Genomic DNA, 8,666 nt, shown 5'->3' with positions numbered 1-8,666 from the left:
TGATGCTATAATAGAATTTTATAGTTTTTAATATGAAATAAAAATGTTTAAAATCTTTATGCGCTCTCTCACATAAGTGATTTTCTTTTTAGTCTATGGATACCTAGACTGGACACAGCAGTAGTGATGCAGACACCATGTTTTTGCACGTACTGTACTACATGTGATAGATGTCTCTTAAACAGCGGTTTCCCAACAACTTCCCCTAAACACTCCGTTTATACCTCCAAATGGTCACTTCCTGTGATTCACTTTTTCCATGAAATCCTAATTGCGATCGAGATCGCATCGGCCCCTTCGCACATGTGCATAGTGATTGCAGCGCATTCGCAGGCTACCGATAATCATCCGGATGGGTGATGATCAGCCATTGCGTACAAACATGAATTAGGCTGTATATCCAAAACTGTAGTTCAGTTGTTCGTAGGCCAAAAGTCACGAGTACTCCTGGGTATTCTTTTTCTATAAATGCCGCAAGACGAGCCCTACAGTAGCTGGTCTATTAAAGGTATCTTTTTCTGAGCAATTTCGTTTGATCTTATTAATGGTATTATTGACAAAAACTCATTAATGTTTTTTTTTCTATAGTGAAGATAGTTGTTGCAGGCTGTATTGTTATTTGAAAAACAAAGATTGGAAACCCGCACTGGTCTTGTGATGTATGTGTGTAATGATAGTTATCTGTAAATACTGATAATAGAATTTAAGGTTCAAATCCTTATTTCGGGAGGCAGATACGTAAGGTAACACATTCCTATTAGTATCAAAAGACTACCCATCAGCGGTGCTCCCCCGAGTCAGTTAAACATGGTATAAACTTTAAGGAGAAAAAAGAAGACTCTTTTTTGGGAAGCACTCATATACAGATAATATTGTATGACTCCAATGTCAAAAAAATTTTTTTGCTAGCTAAAATAATGATTTTTATTAATTCTCATTAAAAATGATTATTGGGGAGTTCAAAAATAGGCGCCAGTGTATGTTTAAATAGTGACCCTGCGAAAATATAGGGAATAATATGCAGAATATAAGGTACCAATACCTAATTCTGGCCGGGATGGGTATATCCAGCTGTGGCTCAATCTGTAATTATAAATTGCTCATTTATTGGAAAAATGACCGTCATTTGTGAACTGCTATATATCCCAAATGGGAATTTTGATCCTAGCAGATAATTGAATCATAGGTCATAACCGAGACATAATTGGTGCTCTATTAGTAGTGACAGGTGGGCGGCAAATATTTGCAGTACCAGGGTGTTCCTTAGTAGTCTCCTATCCAAGTACTTAACCCGGCCCTCCACTGCTTGGCTTCCAAGATCAGATGAGATTGGGCATCTCCAGCGGGGTATGACCGCAGACCTTATGCTCACCCTTGTCACACTGTGTCCACAAATGTGCACAGATAAGAGCCGATTATTATTTGTCGTATGAGCCACAAATTTGAGAGAAACACAGCTGGTTTGATGTAAAGATAAGGGGGGGGGGGGGGGGGTTTCTATCACAATTGATAGGATATATTCAAGAATTAAATACCCATCAGGGCTTAAGTGGTCGCAGTATGGGCAGGAAAAAACCTATATATTGCATAATTATCACATACATGTAAATCTGACATTGAATAAATAATATTATTGTCATGCAAAAGGAAAAAAGGGACCTCCAAATTTGGTCTCCAAAGCCACAGGTTACATGCGTAGTTGCACTATAAATTCCATAGCTCAGCTGAGTAGTGAAAAAATACAGCTCTCAAAAAACTGATAGTGAATTAATATCAACTGAGGTGACACTGTATGTATTCATTGAGTGCCCATACAGTGTAAAGGAAAAAACAGAAAGCGTTTTTTGTTGTTTGAATGGGGTCCAAGCTTTGACAGATGTATCCACATCTGCTTTTTTTGATAAAGATGTGGACCCAAATTCCGTTAGATATGTATTCCTTTGATAATTAATATCACTTGATGTATTTTAGCAGTCTGTATAACATATAGGCAAGATTTTACTAGTATTACTAATTACCTTTCCATATGCTGATGCATAGAATTAACCATATACAATTTAAGGTTTAGATCCTACTTGTGTGGAGAGGGAGATCCTGGTGTCTGGAGGGTGCCGGCCGCGTACGCCCGCGTCTGCCCACGTTGGGCTTGTTGTCGGGCTCCGGCCGCACTGTGCTTCCTGTTGTTCCGGTTTCCTAGGCGACGGACTTAGCCGTGAGCGGCTCGTTGCGGTCACGTGTGCGCACCACGTGACCGTGAGGTAATGTCCTGACGTACGTTTCGCATAAAGCTTGGTCACAGGGCGTCAGTAGGTTCTCACCTACTGGTTTGTCCTTATATTGGTGATACTGTGTACTGATTGGCTCTAAGCAGATGATTGATAGGTGATTCAGCCTATCATAGTCAGTATCGTATTTACAGGTTCCCATTGAGTATTATGTCCTGATTGACAGTTAGAGGGACCAATGAGCTAAAAGATGAGCGATCATATAGTTATTTATTTAAAAAAGAGCTGGTAGGATTAATTCTTTTGGTTAATATTTACAAGGGGTAAGGATAAGGTGACAGTATCATATGTGGAACAATTGATTACAGTATAGAAAACTTGACAGACACTGATTATTAAAAGCATGCACAGCACTTGTGTGCCTGTGCCATTATTAAAGTGGTTATGTACATATTAAGAAGGAAAAACAGATACAATTTTTATAAATGGTTATTTTCTTTATATATGTATATATGAATTTAAAATAGGGGTGTAAGTATAATATAGGTGAATAAATGATCGTGACTGCTAAACCTAGGAATGTCAAATTGATTATTATAATAATTATAAAATTGTGTTTAAAGGAACAAAACATATATTATTGTGAAATATATAATTGTGAGAAAAACTTTTGTATGTGGGGGAAGGGGGGGGGGGGGGAGGGAAAGGGGGGAGGGGGGGGGAAAGAATGGATTTTTGGAGGGAGAGAAAGGGGAGGGAAAAAGGGGGGGGGTTTTGGGGGAGGTTTGGTGAGGGTTTGGGGGGGGGGGGGTTTGGGGGGGGGCAAAGGAAAGGAGGGGGGACAGGTGATTGTGGGAGAATTATTGGATTAATATAATAATTATAGATAAATGTTATTAATAAAATTGAGTTTTAAATTAATTTAGTACCATTAGTAATGGTTGTGAACTAAGGTGTGAGCTGAATTATAGTATTCATACAATAGGTGCAGTTGATGATAAAATTAAATAGAGTGAATTAGAGGTTAGAAGAAGAAGAAGAAAAAAGAAGAAAAAGAAAAGGATAAGAAGAAAGGATATTAGAGCACTGGGATTGATGTATTCAGTTTAAGAAAACTCCATAATTGATGTTTTCATTCATACCAAACGGATGAATAGTGCCTAACTTAAAAATCCACTCACATTCTTTCTTCAAAAGGATATCAGTCAAGCTTCCACCTCGTATTCCGAGTTTGATTTTTTCGAGTCCAAAGACTCTAAGGTCCTCCCATCTGTTGTCATGATGTTGGTAGAAGTGGCGTGCTACTGTGGTCAGTGGTTTCATCTTTCTTTTATCAGAGGTGGCATTACGTATAGTCCCAATGTGTTCTAAGACACGTTGTTTCAGTGGGCGAGTGGTCATACCCACATATTTTTTATCACAACTGCATTTGATACAATAGATGACACCTTCAGTCAGACAGTTCATGTAGTCATTAATTTTGAGTTCTGACCCATATTTGTCTTTTACTTCCTTCACTGCTTCAATATGTCTGCAAGCTTTGCATCTACCACAGGGATATGTTCCTGTTGTGGTGTTTTTCTTTGTTGGTATTCTTTGAAAATGACTTTGGACCAAATGGTCTTTTAAATTTCTGGACCTTCGCCAACTCATGGAGACGCGTGTGCCCAGTTTTTCTGTTAAGTCGGGGTCAGTATGCAATACATGCCAATGTTTTTGTATTGCTTCACTGACTTCCTTCCATTCATGGCAATAATTACCCACGAATCTGATGGTATTTGTGTTTTGTATTGTTTCTTTCTTCTTAAAGATGATATCCTCCCTGGGGACAAACTCTGCATTCCGAGAGGCTTTTTTTATTGAAGTATTACTGTACCCTCTTTCACGTAATCGTTGGGCTAGTTCTATACTCTGTTTTTTGAATTTGTGATCATCTGAGCAATTCCTGCGAAGACGCAGGAATTCTCCTTTTGGTATGTTTTCTATGGTGGGATGAAAGTGTGAACTAGTCTGATGCAGCAGGGTGTTTGTCGCAGTGGTTTTACGGTACAGACTTGTGGCGATCATTCCTTCTGGGTCCTTATATAGCATTAGGTCCAAGAAAGGTAGCTCCGTTTGGCTGATGTTGTGGGTAAGGCGAAGGTTAAGATTGTTGTCATTTAGGCACTCTATGAACTGGTGTAACAGTTGTAGGTCCCCTTCCCATATCAAAAAGATATCATCTATATATCTTGTCCACATGATGATATTAGATGTAAAATCATCATGGGTATCCTTGAAGACGAATTCTTTCTCCCACCATCCTAAGAAGATGTTCGCATAGGTGGGCGCACAGGCTGCCCCCATAGCAGTACCCCGCGTTTGGAGGTAAAATCTGTCATTGAATACAAAAAAGTTATAATGCAATACAAAGTGCAACAGTTTGATCAGAAAAGTGTGAAAATCCTCCCAGCCTTCATTGTGCAGAAAATGTTCGACTGCTGCTATGCCCTCTGTGTGACCAATTGAGGTATATAGTGCTTCTACGTCTAATGATACCAGGTATTGGTTATCCTCCAATTTCACATCGTGTAATTTCCTAAGTATATCTGCTGTGTCTTGTATATATGAAGGAAGGCCCAGTACAAGATGTCTAAGATGCAAATCCAAAAAGATGCTAGCCTTTTCGGTTAGTCCTCCTATACCTGATACTATTGGTCGTCCAGGTGGTTTTAGTATATTTTTATGCACTTTTGGCAGCATGTAATATGTGGGAATTTTTGGATTCTGAATATGTAAATATTCATATTCTTGTTTTGTAATTAATCCTTGTTCTCGGGCCTGAGTAATAATTTTGCAATAGACCGACATATAGTTATCCAGAGGGTTAAGCAGGCTGTATTGTCACAGGACGTTTCACTAAGGGGGATACACACTAGATGATTTCTGCCTAAAAATTAAATGATAATGGCATAAATCTCGTTATTGTTTATGTTTAGGCTAAAATCATCCAGTGTATATGGGGGTAATATTGGTGAACGCTGAATAATGCGTGCTCTCACACATCGTTCAGCGATCACCAATATTGAGTTGACAGGCAGCTCAACCTGTCAATGTCGGGCTGAGCTGTATGTTCGAGAATGCCGGCGGTGACATCACTGATCGTTATCATTGAACGATAACACTCAGTGTGTACGCACAATATCGTTGAACGCTATATCATTTAACGATACAGTCATTCATCGCTGGCATTTCTCCATCGCCTAATGTGTACCCACCTTAACAGTTTTACCCTATATTGCTGGGATTGTTAAATCTAGAAGAAAATTCTTACATTTGTCACGACTTCTTGTAAATGTCAAAATGTCCACGTTACCAACTGTGCCCCACTTTACCATCCTCTGCCTGTCAGTCTATGCATTGTTTCCTAGCTTAGAAACTGAGACTGCTGGCTGGAAGATTGGTGGTGTAGAGAGCAGTAAGCCGAAGACCAATGTTAAGTGATGGCTGTGTCATTATCAACTGATTCTAACAATACCACAGCTGTATATTTTTGCAAGACATTAGAATCAATGTAGTGTTTCGCATAGCTTCAAACTAGAGTTATGCAATGGACACTTTTCGGGTTTTGTATTTTGATTGTGGATCTGGATCTCCTTTCGTGTTTTGGATCTGGATTGGTTTTGCCAAAACAACTCTTTTGGGTTTTGGTTTTGGTAAAAACAGCCAAAATCACAGATTTTTGTTTCCCCCCTACAGTATTATTAACCTCAATAACATTAATTTCCAGTCATTTCCAGTCTATTCTGAACACCTCACACCTCATAATATTGTTTTTAGGCCAAAAGGTTGCACCGAGGTAGCTGGATGACTAAGCTAAGTGACACAAGTGGGTGGCACAAACACGTGGCCCATCTAGGAGTGGCACTGTGGTGGCAGACAGGATGGCAGTTTTAAAAACTAGGCCCCAAAGAGCACATAATGCAAAGAAAAAAACAGAGGTGCAAGATGGAATTGTCCTTGGGCCCTCCCATCCACCCTTAAGTTGTTTAAACAGGACATGCGACAGGTGGTCCCCCTGGAAAAAGCTTGCCAAGCTAGCTACAAACATACCACCTCAATATTTGATGACTTTTCACATTATGAGAAGAAACAAGAAGAAGAGGGCAGTATCAAGAAGGTGAATAAAAATTAGCGAGGCACACGCAATCAGGAACAACACACAGGCTTTCACCTCCACTCCTATCTTAAAACATAGAAACATAGAATTTGACGGCAGATAAGAACCACTCAGCCCATCTAGTCTGCCCCTTTTATTTTATCCTTTAGGTAATCTCAACCCTTTTTGAGCCTTAATTAATCTTGGTGTGGAACAGAAAGGCCCTTAACAAAGCAAATGTATAATTACCACATTATTGGACAAACTGAAAAACTAGGGGCCAAAGTCTCCGAATTTGTACCCCCTTCTCCATTTTTAGGGATTACGATAATCTCTGATTTAATGCTGGGATGCAAATAAACTGGTTTATACCACAGGTTCAAGATTGGATATTTTCCCCTCCACGGAGTCTGGAGACTTATTTTGTGAAAATCTCGTGGCTTTCTTTTTTTCCCCAATTTTTTATTGCATTTTTATTTACATATTTTGTGGCAGATGCCTTATTTTTGTTTTTAACAGCTCCCAGTTACACGCATGTGAGCATATCTGTGTGTCCCAGTCACATGCATGTGAGCATACCTGTGTGTGTTGTTTATTTTATTCATATTTTATTTTTAAATAAAGCAGTTCCTTAGATGTTTTAGCAGCCCCTCATGAGCCCCCACAGCAGCCCCGGATCGGGCAAGTTTAGGTTCAGATGGGTTCGGTACAGTACTAAGCAGGACTGTGCATTGATTTTTTTGTTATTGAGCCCATGCTCTAGTGGAGCTTACCACTCTAGTCAAAACTCATTTCATATTACAAGTAGGACTGAGGGAGGAAGCAATGCTAACCTCTGTGCCACCAGCATGCCTCAGCCTGGCAAGCCAGACAGCTTCCTGGCTGTAAGCCACCATGAGACTCCATACTGGGCCCTTATTCAGTAACTATTTGTGCCTCACAGGAGCTCCTGGCCAATCTAGTGCTGCAGTGCGATGGAAAGCTGATGCAATGCAGGATCACTGAAACTCTGTTCATCTAACACTGCGAGGTCTTGCAATAACCCTACGCAGCCCTTACATTGCACAATTATTAAGGAAAAAACATTTGCAAAATAAAGGAAAAGAACCCTGTACAACAAATGCACATCTTGTAAATATTCCCAAAATGTGGAACATTAATAAATCAAAATTAAGGTTGACTAATTGGAGCCATTCATTTGAGTCCCTAACATGAAATAATTGAGAAGAACCTCTCTCTCTAATGATGGGTAAACAGTGCACACTAGAAGATATATCTACTAGAGATAAGTGGGTTCAGACAGGGCACCCCTGGAATTATATGGAAGACATATAGACATAGGTGTGTTTGGAAAATCTAGTTTTCTCTGGCAGTTGCTAGAGAAAATGAAGGAGATGTTACCATGTCACATTCTGCTGGATTATGAGTCTGCCTCTTCTGTGTCTGTCTGACTTTGGCCACAAATGTGGTCTCTCCCCACTTTATTGGAAAACACTTTGTCAAACTTGGAATTTCCATTTCCACCATTGTGGCAATATGTTTTCACAAATCTGGTTGTGATGTTTAAGCTTGTTTCATATTCTGCTCTAGGCTTTAGTTTAAACCTAGAAGCAAGTAAAGCTGCATCCCTGGAATTATATGGCAGCGCCTCTGGATTTATAAAGCAGATAGGCAGCACCCCTGGACTTATACAGCACATAGGCAACACCCCAGGACTTATAGAGCACATAGAGAATTACACAGCACAGCAGACAGGCAGCAGCACCCCTGGATTTAAACAGCAGAGGGGCAGCACCCCATATAGAGCAGTACCCCTGGAATGATGTGGCAGACAAAGAAAAGACATGCAAGATGGAATTGTCCTTGGGCCCTCCCACCCACCCTTATGTTGTATAAACAGGACATGCACACTTTAACAAACCAATCATTTCAGCAACAGGGTCTACCACACGACTGTGGCTGAAATGATTGATTTGTTTGGGCCCCAACCAAAAAAGAAGCAATTAATTTCTCCTTGCACAAACTGGCTCTACAGAGTCAAGATGTCATCCTCATCCTCTGATTCCTCACCCCTTTCAGTGTTTACATCCTCACAGAGAAATAATTCCACACCGAAGAGGTGGATTTTTTAGTATTTTGCCCAGGCATGAAAATGGGCTTTTTCATCCCATGGCCAACAACTGTCTCCACTGGTGCCTTAGTCAAACAAACCACATCATCATCAGAATCCTCATCGTCAACTTACTCCTCAGCGCCAGCTACACCAATATCCACCTTATCCTTGTGTATTTCTACAGTGACAT

The 8,666-nt window shown here is 40.1% G+C and overlaps 1 pseudogene; it reads right to left on the bottom strand.

Moving 5' to 3' along the window:
* Positions 1 to 1,240: 1,240 nt before the first annotated feature.
* LOC134929952 (5S ribosomal RNA) lies at positions 1,241 to 1,361 on the bottom strand (annotated as a pseudogene).
* Between the last annotated feature and the right edge of the window lie 7,305 nt (positions 1,362 to 8,666).

The sequence above is a fragment of the Pseudophryne corroboree genome, chromosome 5 (genome assembly GCF_028390025.1).
Source record: "Pseudophryne corroboree isolate aPseCor3 chromosome 5, aPseCor3.hap2, whole genome shotgun sequence".
Lineage (NCBI taxonomy): Eukaryota > Metazoa > Chordata > Amphibia > Anura > Myobatrachidae > Pseudophryne > Pseudophryne corroboree.
This window is presented reverse-complemented; position numbering and strand designations above follow the sequence as displayed.